The sequence below is a fragment of the Schistocerca serialis genome, chromosome 6, assembly GCF_023864345.2.
Source record: "Schistocerca serialis cubense isolate TAMUIC-IGC-003099 chromosome 6, iqSchSeri2.2, whole genome shotgun sequence".
NCBI classification, from domain to species: Eukaryota; Metazoa; Arthropoda; class Insecta; order Orthoptera; family Acrididae; genus Schistocerca; species Schistocerca serialis.
In genome coordinates this window covers 503928958-503950142 of record NC_064643.1, presented here as the reverse complement: position 1 = coordinate 503950142, position 21185 = coordinate 503928958, and positions in this window count along the sequence as shown.

Below are 21185 nucleotides of genomic sequence, written 5' to 3'. Positions count from 1 at the left end.
CTGGTTCCAGTAATTTCAAGAAACCTCTAAAGAACATTTATTTAATTTCTTGTCATCGGAAACAATCTGCTGCTGTGTGCGGCATGAAGTGCAATGCACACACGACAAAAATTTTACTAAGAATGTTGGAGGTGGGTTTTATTTAAAAGAAACTCGTTCTGGAAAAAATTGAACTCTGATTATTAGGAAGGGAACCCTCCAATATAAGAAGACTCTAACAATTGCGAAATTCTCTCATTACAAAAATTACGGACATCTCAACCAACTGCGTGATGACTGACATTATGAAAACAGAGAGGGCACATTAACACTGATCAAAAATGGTTCAAATGGCTCTGAGCGCTATGGGACTTAACATCTGAGGTCATCAGTCCCCTAGACTTAGAACTGCTTAAACCTAACAAACTTAATGACATCACACACATCCATGCCCAAAGCAGGTTTCGAACCTGCGACCGGAGCAAGATCGTGGTTCCGGACTGAAGCGCCTAGAACCGCTTGGCCACAAGGGCCAGCTAACAATGATCATAAATATTATTAGTTATCCGAGGCATGAAGATTTCCTTTAATTAAAAGTTGTAACAAATAAACATCTTATTCTTGCACATGTTTGGGTTACCTTTAAAAAGTCCTCCAAAAATCTTCTCCATTAATACAAAGAATGAAATAGGTTTATAAAAAAGTTTTTATCTCCATAATAGAGTATTCCACATAGTTTTTACCAGATTCACATATAAGAGGTCTCATTCTCTGAAAAACTCAACTACTCGCTACCATGTCTCAAAAAAATGTGCTTCAGTGCCGCACAATTGACTGATTAGCAAATGAACCACAGGTAAAACAAAACACAGTCAAGGATCTTATTGAAGACTCGTGCGGCTCGCTCAATCATCTTCCTCACAGTACATATTTACAGTAGCACAAAAAGTATTAAAATCTTACAACATTAAAAGTAAAATACGGGAAAATGAGGTTTACCGGCAAATATCACAAAGATGCGATTGCATTCGATTCCCCACCCAGTAGGGTAATTGTCTGCAGTGGTTGAGGAATTGTGCTCTTGTGAAGTGGGGCTTACTTTAAATATACACGAGTCAAAATGATAACCTCCTAAATTATCTGTCAATTTCTGTTAGGAAATTAGAATAATGAAATGATTCTAAACAGCAACATGGCATTTGTAACCACTTTCATTTTCACATTTCAACAATTTTTAGAATGGTCATTTCTTGCATAAGCAGGCATTACAAACTTAGTTTTGATGTAGGACATTCAGATTCACAGGACATGATAAATTTTTATGTACTGCAGAAATGGTTAACTTTTGAACCATGTCGGCCCGCGGTTCCAGGTCAGTATCGATATCGCGGCGTAACACCATCGGTAAAATATGCCTGCGGCTCTTGTTGTCTCTATAAACCGAAGGTAATGGATCAGTGTGACTCTTGCAGACGTGCTGGATGCCTCGCAGACGTACGCGCGAACCGTGCCGTCAAATGAGTGAGTTTGAAAGGTTGGGGCCATTACTGGAATGAGAGAATGTGATGGATCCATCTGGGAAATTGCTACTTGTGCGGGACGAAGCGTTTCGGCAATGCAACTGGTATGAGCAGAATGGTTCACGGAAAGCCGTAGAATACGACGAGTTGGATCAGGTGACACCACCCAGACCAAACTGCGAGAAGATCGACACCTCATCCGAATGCCATTGCAGGAGAGATCTGAGTCCTCCTCGGCTCTGGCGCAGCAGTGGGTGTAACATATCGTACTCTAATAGGAGTGACAGACCGTCGCCGTTATTTACGACATGGTTTACGTGTCCGTCGTCCACTTCTCCGCTTACCTTTACGAATGTACAGAAGCGTCCTAGACAGCAATGGTGTATGGAACGACTTATTTGGGGACGGGAATGGCATCAGATATTGCTTTCGGAGGAACCCAGGCTCTGTTTGTTTGAAAATGATGGCCGTATTTACTGCAGACCGGGGTAGCAGCATCACAGTGCTTGCATTCGCAAAAGACATACAACGCCAAGTCAAGGCCTTATAGCTTGGAGCGCTGTTGGGTATAGCCACAAACCACAGTTGGTGCGTGTCCAGGCATCTGTGACCAGTGTGACCTACGAGAATGACATCCTGCGACCCGCAACCATACCCTTTCTGCACAACACCCCAGACACCATATTTCAGGAAAACAATGCACGACCATATGTTGCTGCACGAAGATGTACCGTCTTGGTGTCACAGGATGTCAGGCTTTTGCGCTGGCCCGCCATATCACCATAGTTTTCGCCAGTCTAAAATGTGCTGGATATGGTGAAACGACGGGAGCAGCGCTGTGACCCAACGCCGCTACCACAAATGAACTTTGGAACCAGACCATACCACAGGACCCCATTTAGCGTCTTGTACTCGTCGATGACATCACGCATAAAATAAGTTATCAGGGCCCATGGCGGACGCTGTGTCTACTAGGCAACAGGACACATACTGTACCGAGGTGACTGAGATGCTAATCGTTTCTGCAGAACATACTTTTGTACATGTCCTGTGGATGTGAACGTCCTATCTCTAGTCGTTCAAGGTGTTATGATTTTTATGAACATGAGTGTAGATTCAATATGCTGAATGTTCTGTAAATAGTTGCAACTTTTATTTTAATTCTTAACTCTAATAATACGTTAATAGTTTATACAACTCACCTTAAAATGAAATTTAAAAAAAATCATTGTTACTTAGGAAGAATTTAAAATAAAAGTCAATAATAAAATAATAACAAAATGGAAGTGTTGCTTTTATATTTTCGCTATGAGGATTTGTTTTTAAGCCGTTCGAGTTGTTGGCATTGTCCAGGAAAAACCTTTTATACTCAGAGTTGCATTAGCATTCTATACTAATATTAACTCTGTAGAGTATCTAAATTATGCAGTATGAGTAGCTCTCCGGTTTCTATGCAGCTCTGTACAGTTTTCATACACTATCTATTTTGGGCTACTTATACTAATAACAATAAATATTGAGGTTATAAATAACTGTCTTATTAATAGAGGAGTCATGACAATTTTTACTAGCTAGTTATTAAACATGAAAGTAATTGGCATTTAAGTTTTCATCTGGTCAAATAGTTCCTATTCCTCCTCTCTTTTAATTTTATTTTTTAACTCCAAAATAGCGCCTCTATCTGAGAAAAAAATTCTTGATACTAACATTTCGTATGCCTGAAAAGAGACTGCTGAAAAAAGGCCGTATGATATTGAGATTCATCTATTACTCCTGCGCTGTGCCACCCTTCTCGAAGGATCTTCATGTCAAGAAAAGAGATCCATGAATTGTGGATTGCCCTCCAAAGGATATGAATTTAGTGCACTCGAATCACTGAACGAGTGTATCAACTTCGTTGCAAGGTAAGGCAATCGGCATTATGTTAGTCGTAAAATTTTCACAGCATTGTATCGTTATTAATTCGTAACTCTGTTCCAGATGGACACTGATTTTTACAACTGAATAATTGACTGACATGGTATCATCGAAGTGAACTATTGTTAGAACTGTATCTACAAGGGCTATTTGGAATATAATGTCCGAATCACGGGCGAAACGGAAGCCACAGTGAAAATCAGATGAAGTTTCGCACAGACGTGTTGGGGAGTATTATAACATGCCAGTCGATCACGTCACGCCGCTCTTTTCAATTCTGAGCGGACAGTGAGCACTTAAAGATGCCTAGAAAATACTGTCTCCCACCCAGTACGAGGGTTTGGAGAGAGGTTTCGCCTGATATCCTGCAGCTCACACAACATAACTGTCGTGCGTTCCCTTTCTCACTACAATTCTCGGCCGCATTCTGCAAGGGCAGTGAATATGCTCCTCCCGTGTTTTCGATGGGAAGTGTTTGATCACCCACAACACAGCCCAGACGTGGCTCTCTCTTTCACTTCTCTCGCATGAACCACTGGTCATGAAGGCATCTTTTTGGCACAGACATCTAACTGCAGACCACCGTAGAGAACTGGCGGAAAGTACAGGCGGTTGCTGCCTTCTACGACCAGGGTACTAGAAAGTTGGTACAATGTTACGACATATAAGTCGGAGCTGCGGCTATGTACGAAAATAACTGGAAGGCGAAGCTAACTGCCGCAAATAAAACATTTTTGATTTTCACAAAGGTTTCCTTACTGTCCGAATAGCCCTTGTAAACTTTTCGAATTTCATCAACAAGCTTCACTGCGTATTTTTTAGGTGTATGACTGCATTATCACTGTAAACATTGTCACACTGAGAAACGTTTTCGTCACTATCGTAAGTGATCATCACGACCACAGATTTACTATAGCTACCCCAAAACTTTTCTAGCGGACTTCACAATCTGTGGTCAGACATGGCAGCTTGGTGCTTGCGTAATTTGGTGCATGAGGCAGAAATGCGTTGAGCAGGTAAGGGGAAAGCCTCCGCTCCGGCACTATAGCGAGCATGGTCACTGCGTGCCGGACCATGATGCTTGCTGCCTGGACTCCGTATCTGTTTAAAAGCAGCACCTTTACGTCATAACACCTGGGTGAGCCCGTATAAATAATGGCTGCTCTGGACAGTCATCGATTGCTGCCTACTTTGAGAATGCCCCCACGCCATACTTTTACGCAGTGGTGGTTGTCAAGTCTCATCTGCAAAACCCGACGCCTGCTCGTCTACGGGACGGGACAGCACTGGTGCCTTCCCGCGGGAGCCTCGTCCTGGTTGACATTAACCAAACCATGGGCGTCTCCAAGAATTCTTTGGTTCTGGGACACCTCCTGCAAGCTGCTTGCCGGTTGCTGCTTTCACGAAAGAGCGTGATCAGTCCGTCTGCGTGACTGCTGTCACTGCGCGAGGACCAAAAGAAAGACAGGCCGTGACGCGTACACCTCAGAACCTGACGCTGCGGGTCTTGTGAGTGCCAGCAGCCTTCTGCGGCGAAGAGTGAGTAACCAATTTAGACGAGTTTAATAATATTTGAGTGAACTTTTAAATGCACGCTAGCTCTCGATAGCACACGACGAAGTTCAGGTCTTTAGTGGATACCTTGTCAATTACATATTGATTTCTCGTGGACCCTGCACGCAGCCGAATGTTCTTGAAGTGTGGCAGAGAAGCCGACTAGTGTGACGTCACAAGCCCGCGGGGCCTGCATTTCTCTTGAGCATTGTATCTCAAGGCCTGACGTAGTTGCGTGCGACCGAGGTGCTGGCATCGATCCTTCACTGCGGCTGCCTTTCTACATCTACATGCATGCTCTGCAATTCCCTGTTATCACTGTGGAGTGCGTAGCAGAGGGCACATCCTATTGTACCACTTACCAGGATTTTCCCGTCCCATTCAAGTCGGGAGCACGGGAGGAATGATCACTTAAAAGCCTCCATGCGTGCTTAATCAATTTAACTTGGTCCTCGTAATTCTACGCGAGCAATATGTGCGGAGTTGGTAATATATTCCTATAGTCATCATTTAAAGCCTGCGCTTGAAACTTTGTAGCTACACTACTGGCCATTAAAATTGCTACAACAAGAACAAATGCAGATGATAAACGGGTATTCATTGGACAAATATATTATACTAGAACTGACATGTGATTATATTTTCATGCAATTTGGGTGCATAGATCCTGAGAAATCAGTACCCAGAACAACCACCTCTGGCCGTAATAACGGCCTTGATACGCCTTGGAATTGAGTCAAACAGAGCTTGGATGTCGTGTACAGGTACAACTGCCCATGCAGCTTCAACACGATACCACAGTTCATCAAGAGTAGTGACTGGCGTATTGTGACGAGGCAGTTGCTCGGCCTCCGTTGACCATACGTTTTCAATTGGTGAAAGATATGGAGAATGTGCTGGCCAGGGCAGCAGTCCAACATTCTCTGTATCCCTACAGGTCCTGCAACATGCGGTCGTGCATTATCCTGCTGAAATGTAGGGTTTCGCAGGGATCGAATGAAGGGTAGAGTCACGGGTCGTAACACATCTGAAATGTAAGGTCCACTGTTCAAAGTGCCGTCAGTGCGAACAAGAGGTGACCGAGACGTGTAACCGGTTGCATCCCGTACCATCACGCCGGGTGATACGCCATTATGGCGATGACGAATACACGCTTCCAATGTGCGTTCACCGCGATGTCTGACACGGATGCGACCATCATCATGCTGTAAAAAGAACCTGGATTCATCCGAAAAAATCACGTTTTGCCATTCGTGCACCCAGGTTCGTCGTCGAGTACACCATCGGTGGCGCTCCTGCCTGTGATGCAGCGTCAAGGGTAACCGCGGCCATGGTCTCCGAGCTTATAGTCCATGCTGCTGCAAACGCCGTCGAACTGTTCGTGCAGATGGTTGTCGTCTTGCAAACGTCCCCATCTGTTGACTCAGGGATCGACACGTGGCTGCACGATCCGTTACAGTAATGCGGATAAGATGCCTGTCATCCGGACTGCTAGTGATACGAGGCCGTTGCGATCCAGCACTGCGATCCGTATTAACTTCGTGAACCCAACGATTCTATATTCTGCTAACAGTCATTGGATCTCGACCAACGCGAGCAGCAATGTCGCGATACAATAAATCGCAATCGCGATAGGCCTTTATGAAAGTCGGAAACGTGATGGTACTCATTTCTCCTCCTTACACGAGACATCACAATAACGTTTCACCAGGCAACGCCGGTCAACTACTGTTTGTGTTTGAGAAATAGGTTGTAAACTTTCCTCGTGTCAGCACGTTGTAGGTGTCGCCACCGGCGCCAACCTTGTATAAATGCTCTGAAAAGCTAATCATTTGCATATCACAGCATCGTCTTCCTGTCGGTTAAATTTCGCATCTGTAGCACGTCATTATGTCTGAAAGAATCTGGATAAATATTGTCACGTCTTGAAGGAATTTCAGAGTCGTGCAAATCCTCATAAATGAAATGTTGTGCCCTTCACAAAAAGAAAAGGCACGTAGTATCATATGACTGTAACATTGCTTGACTCATCAATTACCTGAATGTAACGTTCTGAAAGGATAAGAAGTGGAGTGAGGACATAGGCTTAGTCATGGGAAAAACAGTGGCATTCTTCGGTTTACTGGTAGAATACTGGGGAAATGCAATGTGTGTACAAAGGAGGCTGCTTATAAATCACTCGTGCGACCATTCATAGAGTATTTCTGAAGTCTGTGGAACCCGTATAAAATAGCACTAACGGTAGTTACAACATATACAGAGAAAGGCGGCACGAATGGCCACAGGTTTGCTTGACCCGTGGGAGGGCGAAGATGCTGAAGAAATTAAACTGAGAGACTCTTGAAGGTATACTAGTAAACTACAAGCAGAATTAGTTCTTTTTACAGATGACACTAGTATTGTAATTGATCCAAGCTTACATATAGAAACACAACAAATGGTAAACAAAGTTTTTAAAAGTATCATTGACTGGTTCTCTGTGAATAGTCTCATCCTCAACTTTAAATATGCACAACATATTCAGTTCTGCACAATAGAGGTATTAAGCCAATGATAAATGTCAAACATGGTGAGGAAATAATAAACAGGGTGAAAACTTCAAAATTCTTAGGGGTCCATACTGATGATAGTTAAAATTGGAAAAATGACATTTTGAAATTCCTAAAGAAACTTACTTCAGCTATATTTGCGTTTACAACCATAGAAAATCTTGGAGAGAGACAAATCAGTGGGTTGGCGTATTTTGTACATTCATTCAGTAATGTCAAATGTGATAACTTGGTGGAGTAACTCATCTTTAAGAAAGAAAGTCCTCATTGCGCAAAAACATTCTGCAAGAATAATATATGGTGGTCACCTATGATCATTTTCTAAGGAGTGCGGCATTCTAACCACCGCTTCACAGTACATTTATTTCCTCATGAAGTTTGTTCTAAATAATCCACTACAGCTCGGAAGGAACAGTGAGGTACATAACTACAATACCAGAAGGAAAAATGACATTCGCTACTCCATATTAAGGTTGTCTTTAGCACATAATTGGATGCGCAATTCTGAAAGCCATTTGTTTTAAGTTACCCAGTGACATAAAACGTTTAACAGACAGCGAAACGAAATTTCATAACAAACTGAGAAAGTTTCTCCTTGACAATACTTTCTATTCCCCAGAAAAATTTCTATTACTGTAATACATAGATGGTGGTTAGCAATTACTAACTTACATGTATACACCTTTTTTCTTTTTGTACAAAAAAACTTTAAAATGTTCGGGTTGTAATCGTACTCACAATTTAATTTGCTATGTGAATGTAAAATGGCTCTTTCCACATTATTACTTTCTATTGTGCAAAACTGTAACATTGCTTGACTCATCAATTACCTGAATGTAACGTTCTGAAAGGATAAGAAGTGGAGTGAGGACATAGGCTTAGTCATGGGAAAAACAGTGGCATTCTTCGGTTTACTGGTAGAATACTGGGGAAATGCAATGTGTGTACAAAGGAGGCTGCTTATAAATCACTCGTGCGACCATTCATAGAGTATTTCTGAAGTCTGTGGAACCCGTATAAAATAGGACTAACGGTAGTTACAACATATACAGAGAAAGGCGGCACGAATGGCCACAGACAGTCATTTTATAATCTTGATGTGCAGTTACACGCTCTTTGTTGACATTCAGTCTAATTCTTCAGGTTAAGTAACCGCATCGTCAATATGTAAAATTCTCCGACAATCCGTCCACTGTTTCTGACCTTCCTCTCAGCTTTTTGCTTACTGAATCAGCAGTACACCCTGATAAAAGCCATTTGCAACTCTGGTCGAAACGTCGAAGAATTTTACGTATTGACATGCGCTCACACAACTTGAATTTTATTGACGTTGGTAACGACCTCGGAAGCCTACGCTTACATTCAGTCACAAAGTTTAAAAATTATGCGTTTTGATTAGTAGAGTTGTTGTCAAAGGCGAAACTTTTCCCTCTTTTCGTAGTCATGAACATCGGACCACACGTATACTCATTTTATTTGAATACGTTTACGACAGGAGAAGAGTAAGTCTATCGACTGAAACATTTCTGGGAGACCTAAATGAGGCAGCCAGTCTACAAATAGATACATTCCAGGTCAATTGATAGTTAATCTTACCATGTCTTGTGATGGCCTGTCTCCCGTGTCAGTCGCATGATTCACAAGCCTCGTTTTGTGTACTTGTACTGAAATGCATGGAATGTACCTAGTTTCTTCCGTCGTATCAGGAACATGTCAACACAGACCGCCTCCGTCAGTAACTTCTTTTCCTTCTTTGTTGTCCTTCAAACGCCTCTCATTGGAAAAGTATGCGACACGCTAATTTAGAAAGTCGCGTCACCTAGCTATCATCAGTCAGCAGTTTGGATTCTTGCTGGATGGCTCTGGAAGTGTGCAGATGCACGCAGAGAGTAAATCGCTCTCTCTCTCTCTCTCTCTCTCTTCTCTTTCTCTTTCTGTCTCTATGTCTTTAATTACTGAGCATATTATCATTTCACAGTTATTACTCAATTACAAGCTTAATATCCTCCTAAGCAGATGATAATCTTCAGAGCTTTACTGCATATTGGCTCTGCCATTTCGTCTAACCACAAATCCTTATTTCCTGTGACTTCAGAGACTGGCATATTAGTTTACCACATAATAACCAACAAGCTTAAAAGCCAATAACTCTCGTAATATAACATTCAAGCCAATTTTTAAAAAAAATAATCTTTCGTCATAGCTACTGCTTCAGCCTTGAACGTAATGTACCGTTCGTCTATCCATCTATAGCAGCAGAACAGTTACCACATTTAGTGATTAACAGGTAAGGCCGAGAGTACCATCATGTCTCACAGTGAAACACTAAAACAGAATCCTTGGATGTCCAGAAACCTTTGAAAATCCCAAACTCGGCGTTGTTTTCTATTCTTGGAATTCAGAAAATGGAAATTTAGCAATGAAATTAAAAGTAATTTATGATCATGTAGTGATGGCGTACACTTTTCATGTACACTGTTGTGGTAGCACACACGACAAATAAACGAAGTCTGACCCAGTCAACTACAACTAGATATGTGCGGGCACCTGACACCACATTTTTTGCGGTACTAATTACAGACGCCGAAGAGACGTGGCGGAGGATGTTACAAAAGGTACAGTTGAGGTAATCCTAGAAGTATTCAGCTGGCTTCTGATCCAATGAATCTGGAAGATCAGGAAAGTTGTTTCAAGAATTATTCATTCTAGAACATATATTTTCGGACGTGGCACATTAAAAGTAACGCATCCTCTCCGAAAAAGCCCACCCACCCCTGTGTACGATAGCGAATGTGATTCCCGAGCGCAGACTGGAAATTAAGTATTTCATTACTTGCCATTAAGGAAGTTGCCATTACCCTGTTCACAGCACACAATTGCAGAAACTGAAGCATGTAGCTTATAGTGCCCTGAGTTACGCCATTGATGGGATAGTACAAGATCTGGAATATGTTTGAGGAGAATCAGAAACACCATCCAAATGCATGCTGTTATGTTCTGTTCTAAACTGATGGAAACACTTTTTCCGTTGTCTTTGGTTTTATGTCCATTTAACCCTGTTTTGTTTGTCCCTTTTATATATTTGATCCCTTATATAACTATATCAGACTTTGTAATAACTACACGATAACGATGATAATTAGTACAGTCGTGAACCGCGGGGAATGGCCGTGCGGTTAAGGCGCCATGTCACGGTTTACGTGGCCTCTCTCGCCGGAGGTTCGAGTCCTCGCTCGGGCATGGATGTGTGTGTTGTTGGCATAAGTTATTTTACGTAGTGGATAACTCTAGGGACCGATGACCTCAACAGTTTGGTCCCTTGGGAAATCACACACATCTGAACTGTGTTGTTGTCCTCGTCCTATCACTCATCACCAATATTTTAAACAAAGTTTCACATAGTAAATGCAGATGCTGCCATCCTTCACGACAGTCGTTGTTAACCATGATTAAGTACTGCCCTGTCCACACACCGGCCAGTGGCTTTTAGCTTACACTTACCCGTGTTATCGAAGTATTAGCTCCCCATCATCAAGCAAGGAAGACGGGAAGCTTTGTTAAAAGTCACATCAACATTACGTTATCAGAATAGGAATCTAGTTCAACTGAAAAGAGATGGGAAATCAAACAACAGTCTTTCTCCTGAAATTATTTTGGGTGACTACTTGAAATCCTAATCGACGTAGTCGATTGAGTTTCCAGTAATGCTCTTCCTGAGATGGAATCCGTTATTTGAACCTCCGCAGCCCCCTTCTGTCTCATTACTTTCCCAATATTTTCCACAACACTTTTCTCATGACTTATAATTGTCGTATGTTTGTGGGCTTCTGTTAGCTGGATACTCGAAGTACTTGCTTCAGTAGCTGCACGTGTGTTTATGGAAATATTACAATGGATCTCAAGTCGATTAACAGGTAACAGAGACTGCGGCAGTTTAGAAGGACATAAATAGTGTCATATTTTTGGTTGCTTCTTTATTGGCTATTTAAATAGGAATGAATATAAGTTCTGTCTATCAACTTCGAACAAACAAGGCGAATAAGCGAAATGGTTGATTCATTCTTAAGAGATCTGCTAGAAATTATAACTCAAATAGCCATTAGCACACGTATATACAGCTGCAGTATACACTGAAGAGCCAAAAAACTGGTACAACTCCCTAATACAGTGTGGGGCCCCCACGAGTACGCTGAAGTGCCGTAACAAGACATGGCATGGACTCGACTGATGTCTGAAGCAGTGCTGCTGGGAACTGACACCATGAATCTGTTCATAAATCCGTAAGAGGACGAGGGCGTTGAGATCTCTTCTGAACAGCACGTTGCAAAGCATCCCAGACATGCTAAATTATGTTCATGTCTTGGGAGATTGGTGGCCAGCGGAAATATTTAAACTCAGAACAGTTTTCCGCCGGCCGGTGTGGCCGAGCGGTTCTAGGCGTTTCAGTTTGGAACTGCGTGGTCGCTACGGTCGCAGGTTCGAATCCTGCCTCGGGCATGGATGTGTGTGATGTCCTTAGGTTAGTTAGGTTTAAGTAGTTTTAAGTTTAGGAGACTGATGACCTCAGATGTTAAGTCCCATAGTGCCCGGAGCCATTTTTGAACAGTTTTCCTGGAACCACTCTGCAGCAATTCTGGACCTGTCGGATGTCGCATTGTCGTGCTGGAATTGTCCAAGTCCATCGGAATGCACAATGGACATGAATGGATGCCGGTGATCAGACAGAATGCTTATGCACGTGTCACCTGCCAGTGTCGTATCAGGGGTCCCATACCACTCCAACTGCACACCACCCACGCCATCACAGAGCCTCCACCAGCTCGAACAATCCCCTGCTGACATGCAGGGTCCATGGATTCATGAGATCATACCCGTACATGTCCATCCGCCCGATACAATTTGAAACAAGACTCGTCCGACCAGGTAACAAGTTTCTGATCATCAGCAGTCCAATGTTGGTGTTGACGGGCCCAAGCGAGGCGTAAAGCTTTATGCCGTGCAGACATCAAGGCTACACGAGTTGACCTTGGGCTCCAAAAGCCCATATCGATGATGTTTCGTTGAATGGTGCGCACGCTGACACTTGTTGATAGCCCAGCGCTGGAATCTACAGCAATTTACGGGAGGGTTGCACTTCTGTCACGTTGAACAACTCTCTTCAGTTCTCGTTGGTCCGGTTCTTGCAAGATATTTTTCCAGCAGCAGCAATGTCGGAGATTTGATGTTTTACCGGATTCTTGATTCAAGGTACACGCGTGAAATTGTCGTACGGGAAAATCCCCACTTCATCGCTATCTCGGAGATGCTGTTTCCCAACGCCCGTGCGCCGACTATAACACCACGTTCTAACTTACTTAAATCTCGATAACCTGCCATTTATAGCAGCTGCAACCGATCTAACAACTGCGCCAGACGTTTTTGTCTTACATAGGCGTTGCCGACCGGAGGTCCTTATTCTGCCTGTTTACATATCTATGCATTTAAATGTGCACGCCCATACCTGTTTCTTTGCCACTTCAGTGTATTTGCGAGGAAAATATTATGATGTACGGAAAAGCTAGTGCATCATGCCCATTTGAAAGATGTTTTCTAGGATATTTCCTTCAACGCAAATGATAAAAGACGCACGCGAAAGACGGCACGAAGAAAGAAAGTGAAAAGCCTTGTAATGTTCATTATATTTCCAAATAAAAATGGTTCAAATGGCTCTGAGCACTATGGGACTTAACATCTGTGGTCATCAGTCCCCTAGAACTTAGAACCACTTAAACCTAACTAACCTAAGGACATCACACACATCCATGCCCGAGGCAGGATTCGAACCTGCGACCGTAGCAGTCGCGCGGTTCCGGACTGAGCGCCTAGAACCGCTAGACCACCGAGGCCGGCTATTTCCAAACAAAATCGACCCCTTAGATAGCAATGGAGGCAAAACTGCAATACGGTTTTAGGATGAAGGCTGGAATCGCAGTATGAAGAGGGCAGTGAAGGACCAGAGGGATGTTCTGTTTATATTATGGTGCAGATGTGTATGGCTGTTCGAGGAATAAATTTACACTGAGAATAAGGCAGCATTAAATGTCTGGAGATATCCCTTTTATTTGTATTGCACAACATTATAATAGCACATATCTCACACGAAAAACTGATATGGGTAAAAGACATAAAAGAAAGAAAAATGTTTAACAATGTAAGTCAGTTATTATTTGATTGCCGCGGTGTTTTAGAGTGTGTGATGATACTAATGTTGTCTCCTGCTGTCTTCTGCAAATCAGACGAGCAAGTCTACTTGTCCAGATAGGTATGATGGGATTTCACAGTTTAGCGTGGATTCCGACACAGCATACACTTTCGTATTTTTCACTAAGAGCCTCCACTTATCCACCTATTCGGTTTTCTAAAATGGAAAATAACATTGAATTCAAGAAGATCATATCACCCAGACTAATACTACCCTATAACAGAGCCACATCACCACGAAATAAATAACAGGCGAGAAGCTGTTGTGGCTCGCGATGCCTGACGTAGTTCCGATTTCGTAATTTTTAATAAGAGTCACAAGGACAGAAGAATCACGCGTGCAATGAATCATCGTCGATGAGTAATACTGACCAGTTCGTCGGTTGACTTTCGCAACTGGTAGCCGTCTTCCGCACCTGAACCTTCTGCGCAGTGCTTACATGACATAATAGTCACAAAGAATACAGAGTCTTAAATGAAACAACAACATACGAGGCTACTGCAGCAAAAGATGGAATGACAGGTATGACGTGCACCGTTGACCACGCGAAGCCTTGGAGTATATAAGGGCAATGCTGTTTTCATGAAACATCATCATAAAACAGGGTTGATAGGAAAGAACGTAATGAAACATATTAGTTAGCGTCGCAGCCTCTCGTTCACGGTATTCCGGGTTCGATTCTCAGCTGGGTCGGAGATTTTCTTCGTTCGGATGCTTGATGTTTGTGTTGTTTCAGTAATTTCATCTCATCTTCATCACGAAGGCACACAAGTCGCCTAGAGGGTCAGACTGAAAGACCAGGTGGCCGAAAAACACTAGGTGGGAACTCCCGGCGAACAGCGCCATGTAATCATCTCATTTTCATTTCGTAATATTTGGTAACTTACCGCATATGTTGTACATTATATGAGCGAATAAAGCGACAGGATATTACAACTACTACACATAAACTTTTCGTGCTTCACGATCCGATACCGTTCCTTCCCTATTCTTTTAAAATACCGAATGTAGTATGTCTTAATGTAATTGCAGGTTATTACTGAACGGAGGATCATTTTAATCACATTCTTCAAAGAGGGAAAAGCCCTAAAACTGGCGAAAGGAGCTAAGAGTCTGAATATGATAGTTTGTCATTAAATATTTATAACTTCAAAAATTTTTCGTGTTGTACTTTATACCATTCGCTGAAATGATTGATTGATGCAGACGTTCCACTTGATGCACATACAAATTTTTGCTGTAACATACATAAGGAAATAATCTAAAAATGAACATAATATCAGACACAAAAACGCATGCTCTACAACACTAAATAGCACAATATGAATAAGAAGAACAAAATTTGTTCTGACCTGTGTCCAAGTACTAGTTCAGTTGGGGAGGGGTGCAGGAAAGAATCAGGATTTACTAGTTAGGGAGCTACCCTAAAGTTCGAGAGGGATGGTTAAAGGAGACAACGGAAAACACTGATCCCGTACTGAAATCAGATCCCCACATCTGATAAACAAGTGTCCTACACCGTGTCCGAGACGTAGCTTCTCTCGGTTCTTAAATATAAGTGACGATACTGTCGGAATATCCAGCTGATTTAGGGCATAACAGATCATGGGCTGGACAAGATTCAAGCCGCAAAAAAGGCAAGCGAATAAAAAAGTTGACAGCCAAACAACATTTTACGTATTGAGGTAATAAAAAGTGAAATAAGATAGAGTATATTATAACAAACTCTGAGAAAGGTTTTTGCAGAAAAAAAGATGTTTTTATTTAGGATAATAACCACAAATGTGAGTAACAGAAGGTGACGAACATGTTCGGAGGTATACAGAAAGTGCCGGTGGGTATGACTCATAACGTGTTTATAAAGGTAGAATATGAGAAAGAAAAACGATATTATTCCGCATGTGTTAAAACAGCAGAAAAGCAACACGCAAACGATGTGTACAAATGGATGCAGGTATTCGATAGAATGTTAGCTCCGAATATAGGGTCAGGGCAAGAGCAAACCTAGGAGAGTGACAGCAATGTAATTATAAGATGGAGAAATATTCTCGCTGTGCTGGTGTATTGCAGGAATGCAACTCATCGTCATTGTTGCTTAACCTCTATGTCGAGAGAGCAAAGAAGAAAGTAAATAAAAGTTCGGGTGAGGAAGAAAAGCTCTGGTAGAACAGAAAACAATTTTAATTTCAACGACGACTTAACCGTTCTTGCAGAAAACAAGGAAGACTTAAAAGGTTTGTTGAATGGACTGGGTAAGGATAAACCCAAGTAAGATGAACAACTAGAGGAGAAAACTCAGTGTAATTCAAAAGTGGAGGTATATACGGTATTAGAATTAAAATAATTTGTCTTATTTGAGGAAGACGGATAATAGAAGCGAGGAAAACATTGGTGTATAACAGTGTTCTTCAGCAGTGGTGCTCGCTGTAATCATAAATGCGCATGGAGTGATGTAAAGTGGAATGATCACATAAAACTACTTGTAATAAATGAAGGTGACAGACTTCCACTTATTTTTAACTTAATAAAAGCAACTGACTCGCGAGGGAGATAACTGATTAATACCTCATTAGACCGATTACTGAATACCATTCATCAGTCTGTGACCTTTACGAGATGGGATTTTTACAAACAGAGAAGGTCGAAAAAAACCAGTTGGTTTACTATGTGGTTGCTTTAGTGAGTGAGAGCGCGTCAGGGAGAGGCTCATTCAGCAGCAGTGGCGGACACTTCAAGAAACGTGTAGTGCGTTAAGGAGAAGTTTACTGTTTACATTCAGAGCACGTGCATTCCCAGAAGAGTGAAGTAATCACGTGTCCAGAGAAACATTCATTGCAGTGAAATCGAGAAATTCCAGTTAATTCGGAGGCTTATCGACAGTATTTTTTTCGTGCTTGAGTCGAGAATCGGACAGAAAAGAAGGAAAACTTTATCTACGCGATCGGCTTTTTGAGTCTCTGCTGCGATGTGCTCCATGGCCTTCTGGTGTTCACTGTTAGCCGAACACTGTCAAAGGTCAGTGTCATGCTCACTTATAAAAGGGAGTTTCCAAACGGTGATTCTGAAGAAATAAGGTTTTTGAATGAATTTATTCTAGCTACTACTGGATCATTGTCACTGGGTAGATACCGAAACAGGTAGGGCAAGAGTGTGGAAGCTGCGCAAACAAAGACATATATAAGTGTTGTGATAACAACGTTATTCACGATTTCGTCACAACTGGTCACTTGCGTAGACAGTGAGAAAAACTACGTGAAAACTACGAGGACCTACAAGGCGGCTAGTCAAGCAAAGTGTCGTGAAAGAATCCAGAAACTACGAAAGGACTTAAATCATGATAGCTTCGCTGTAACTGCGTCGCATTTTTCACTGGCGACAGTTCTCTCACCTCAAGACTTGGATAAAGTGGACACAATAACGTTCAATCACGTTGAAAAATTATCGGATTTGAATGACATGAAGCAAAATGAGGACTAGAAAGAGACGAGTAAAGAGCGCAGAAATCATGCCATTCTGGATGTAAGGCGAGTAGTGGTGAAGCTTTCGACAGAGGAACTCGAGCCATCTCAGCTCTAGGCTGAGTTTTGATTTTCGCAGCTACATGTAAGTGTATTCGCGTTGAAGGGATTGCCAGCGGCGTCGAAGTATCCTTGTTTTCTCTTCCGCATGTTGAACCAGAAGAGGTGAGAACGTATCGAGTGTTTTGCGGAAAATAAAACCACACTAAAAGCAACTCATTGTCTCAGGAATGGAAAGCTCTAAATAATCTCAAGAGAAACGAAGGCATTGTAGTGACCAAATTCTGATAAGGCAGTTGCTGCAGTTGTTATGGAGACTGTGGAATAGCACACGAAGATGGAACAATTATTGGCTGATCCCATCTACTGTAAGTTAAAAAGGGCCAGACGTTTTCTAAAAGCGAAAAATCTGTTGTTAGTTTCCGTAATGGATAGTTCTGTCACCAATAACATAAGGCTCCAAATAGATGTTCCATCCAGAATATACTCTGACGTGGCAGTAGTCATGGGAGACCCCCTAAAATCGTGTCGGTCCTCCTTTTCCCCGTCGTAGCGTAGCAAATCGAAGTGGTACGGACTCAACAAGTGGATGGAAATCCCGTGCAGAAATATTGAGCCATGTTGCTTCTGTAGCGGTCCATAACTGCGAAAGCCTGCCGGTGCAGGATTTCGTGTATGAAATGACTTCCTGGTTACGTCCCATAAATTTTCGATAGGATTCACGTACGGCGATCTGTGTAGCCTAATCATTCACTATAAATGTCCAGAATGTTTTTCAAACCAATCTCGAACAACTGGGCACCGGTGACATGGTGTATAGTTGTTTGGGAACATCAAGTCCATGAATGGTTGAAAATGGTCTCCAACCATTTCCCGTCAACGATGGGTTCAGTTGGATCTGAGGACCTAGTCCGCTCCATGTAAACACATCTCACACCATTATGGAACCACCACCAGCATGCACAGTGCCTTGTTGACAACTTGGATCCATGGCTTCGTGGGGTCTGCGGCAAACTCTAAGCCTACCATCAGCTCTTACCAGCTGCAGTTGGCACTCGTCTGACGAGGCCACGACTTTGTAGTCGCGTAGGGTCCGGTAGATATATCGTCTCGAGCCCAGGAGAGGCGCTGCAGACGATGTCGTGCTGATAGCAAAATCACTCGCGTCGGTCGTCTACTGCCACAGCCTGTCAACGCCAAATTTATCGGTACGTCCCGCATTTACTTCTGCGGTTATTTATGGCTTGTAAGTTAGCACTGAAAACCCTATGCAAACGCCGTTGCTCTCGGTCGTTAAGTGAAGGCCGTCGGCCATTGCAATGTCTGTGGTGAGAGGTAATGCCTGAAATCTGGTCTTCTTGGCACACTCTTAGCACTGTGGATATCGAGGTATTGAATCCCTAACGATTTTCGAAATCGAATATCCTACACGTCTAGACACGACCACTACCTCCACGTTCAAAGCCAGTTAATTCCCGTTCTGCGGCAACAATCACATTGGGAACTCTTATCGCATAAATAGAAATCCGCCTATGCATCGCCATATACCTTGTGTACACAACACAAATCGGTTTGCTGTCTTGATGAAAACAATGAGGATCGGCGCCTATGATAATTTGTCCATAGACAGAGCTCTCAAACGAAATATTATTAATTATGCTAATAAGATGGGTTTGGAACCACCTTCTCGCTCTGTTAGGTTGCCATTCGTTTCTAGAGCTACTGACCACAGCTGCAGAATTACTCAGAAAAATGGAATACGACCATATTTTTCAGACGAATAGCAGAAGACCGTATTAAACACCATTAATGCTACACTTGGTTAAAAATGGTTCAAATGACTCTGAGCACTATTGGACTTAACATCTGTGGTCATCAGTTCCCTACAACTTAGAACTACTTAAACCTAACTAACCTAAGGACATCACACACAACCATGTCCGAGGCAGGATTCGAACCGGCGACCGTAGCGGTCACGCGGTTCCAGACTGAAGCGCCTACAACCTCACGGCCACCCTGGCCGGCACACTTTGTTAAAACAAAGTGTTGAATCTATTACAGAGAAAAATCGGGAGAAATGAGGCCGAGACATCGATTTCAATAACTCGTTTGCTGGCCAATCATACTAACATTTAGAAAAGTAAAGTCTGAGAAGTGGTTGAGATTTCCAGGAACTAACGTAACTTGAGTAGAGAAGACGGCTGCAAGTTTCTGGCTGCGTTGCTTCCCGTCGTCGAGGAAGTAAGTAAGTAGGCACAGCGAGCGAGGAATTCCAACCACGACCAGGGAGTCACCTCTGCGGCACGACAATAATGTATTGTCAAACAGTTCCTACCTCTTGCTCTACCTGCTTCGCTTTCTGTCCAACGCTGATGATCCACCAATAGGACCCAGACGTATTTTAACCAAAAGCCCGACTTCCTCAGAATAAACGCGGAAAACTCCCCTTTATAAGCGAATGCGATACTGGTCTTTGACTGTCTTTAGCGAACAGCGAACACTAGAAGATCCTGAAGAAGATCCCAGCAGAGTGGTCGAAAAGCCGATCAGGTAAAAGAAACAGAAGAAGACCGTGTCGAGGACTAACAACGTTTAAGATTTTGCCTCAGTTGAAATGACGACAAAAGCCTGCAGACACTCTTCGATGGAAAGATGTTTGCTAAAATGGGGCCTTAAAGGATATGTAACATGCAGCTAAGGATGAATAGGGTAGGGAAGGAGGTTACAGATGACACGAGGAGATACCCTGAAATAATACTGGGAGGGGACTTTGTTGACTGTGGCCGGTGTGAGAGGTGTGTGATGGATGTAATGGTAGGAACTGGAAGTTGGTTGTAGTCCTGACGGGGGAGAAAGGACAAGGTGTGGGGATGATTGGTTGCAGGTACGATGGCACCGCATGGTACCTGGGTTAAAGATATGACATTAGGGTTTGGGTTGCTACGATTAGAGCTTTAGAATATCATCTTTTGGAGTTGGAGCTGATTTAGGGCAAGGTGTAGGAAATGGATGTATTGGCATAAGATAAGATGGATCGCAAGAGTAATTTGTAGGTAAGAATAATGTTAGAGGGATGTAGACCGTAGATGCTAACTTTTGCGCACCTACCTTTCAGGCATTGTACTCGATGGTACATACATTTGCAGTCCTGGTTAGTTTAATAAGTACTTGATTGACTTAGTGGAAGGAATAGTTTGGTTGTAGATGTGGAAATCATAACGATGAAATGGTCAAGTGGTCCTACAGATGATGTCTATTTTGAGGATTAATTTGAAATTTCTGTTTATTACACCACACAACTAGGAGGATTATGGGCCTTGAAGAAGCGAATGGTAGAGTTTTATGAGCGATGAGTAGCTAGATGCGCCTTCTTTGTCAGCAGTTGAATTCTGCATACATCTGAGTTCTCACATCAAACATGGTAAAACGAAGTTGTCGGAAAACTGTCTGTCAAAGGCTTCACGTCCTACAGGAAGGCCATCGCAACAGAGTCACAAAATAATATGAAACTGAGTACCTGCAAAATTCTGGGAGTCAGTTACTGTACGTTCATACAGAAGCCATACATTCGTAACATGGCAGACTAGGCTATGTAAGGTGCAGCTTAGGATGAACTGGATGTGTAAGGGTACACGATATGATATACTGAGATAATGCTGGGAGTATAACGTAACAATCTTAGAGCTGTTTGAAGGCCATCGGTGCTTACAAAATTTATTGAAAAGCCTGTGTTGTGTACATAAGCGTAACTGATCAGTTCACATTACTTCCTGTCAGACAAAGAATTTTGTTTCAGTAGTGGTTTAACAACTGAAAATGCTGTATTCTATTTTCTGCGCGTGGCCCTTGACGGATCTCGCAAAAAAACTGGGAACTTTACAAGCCCTCTTTGATTTGTATCGTTTAA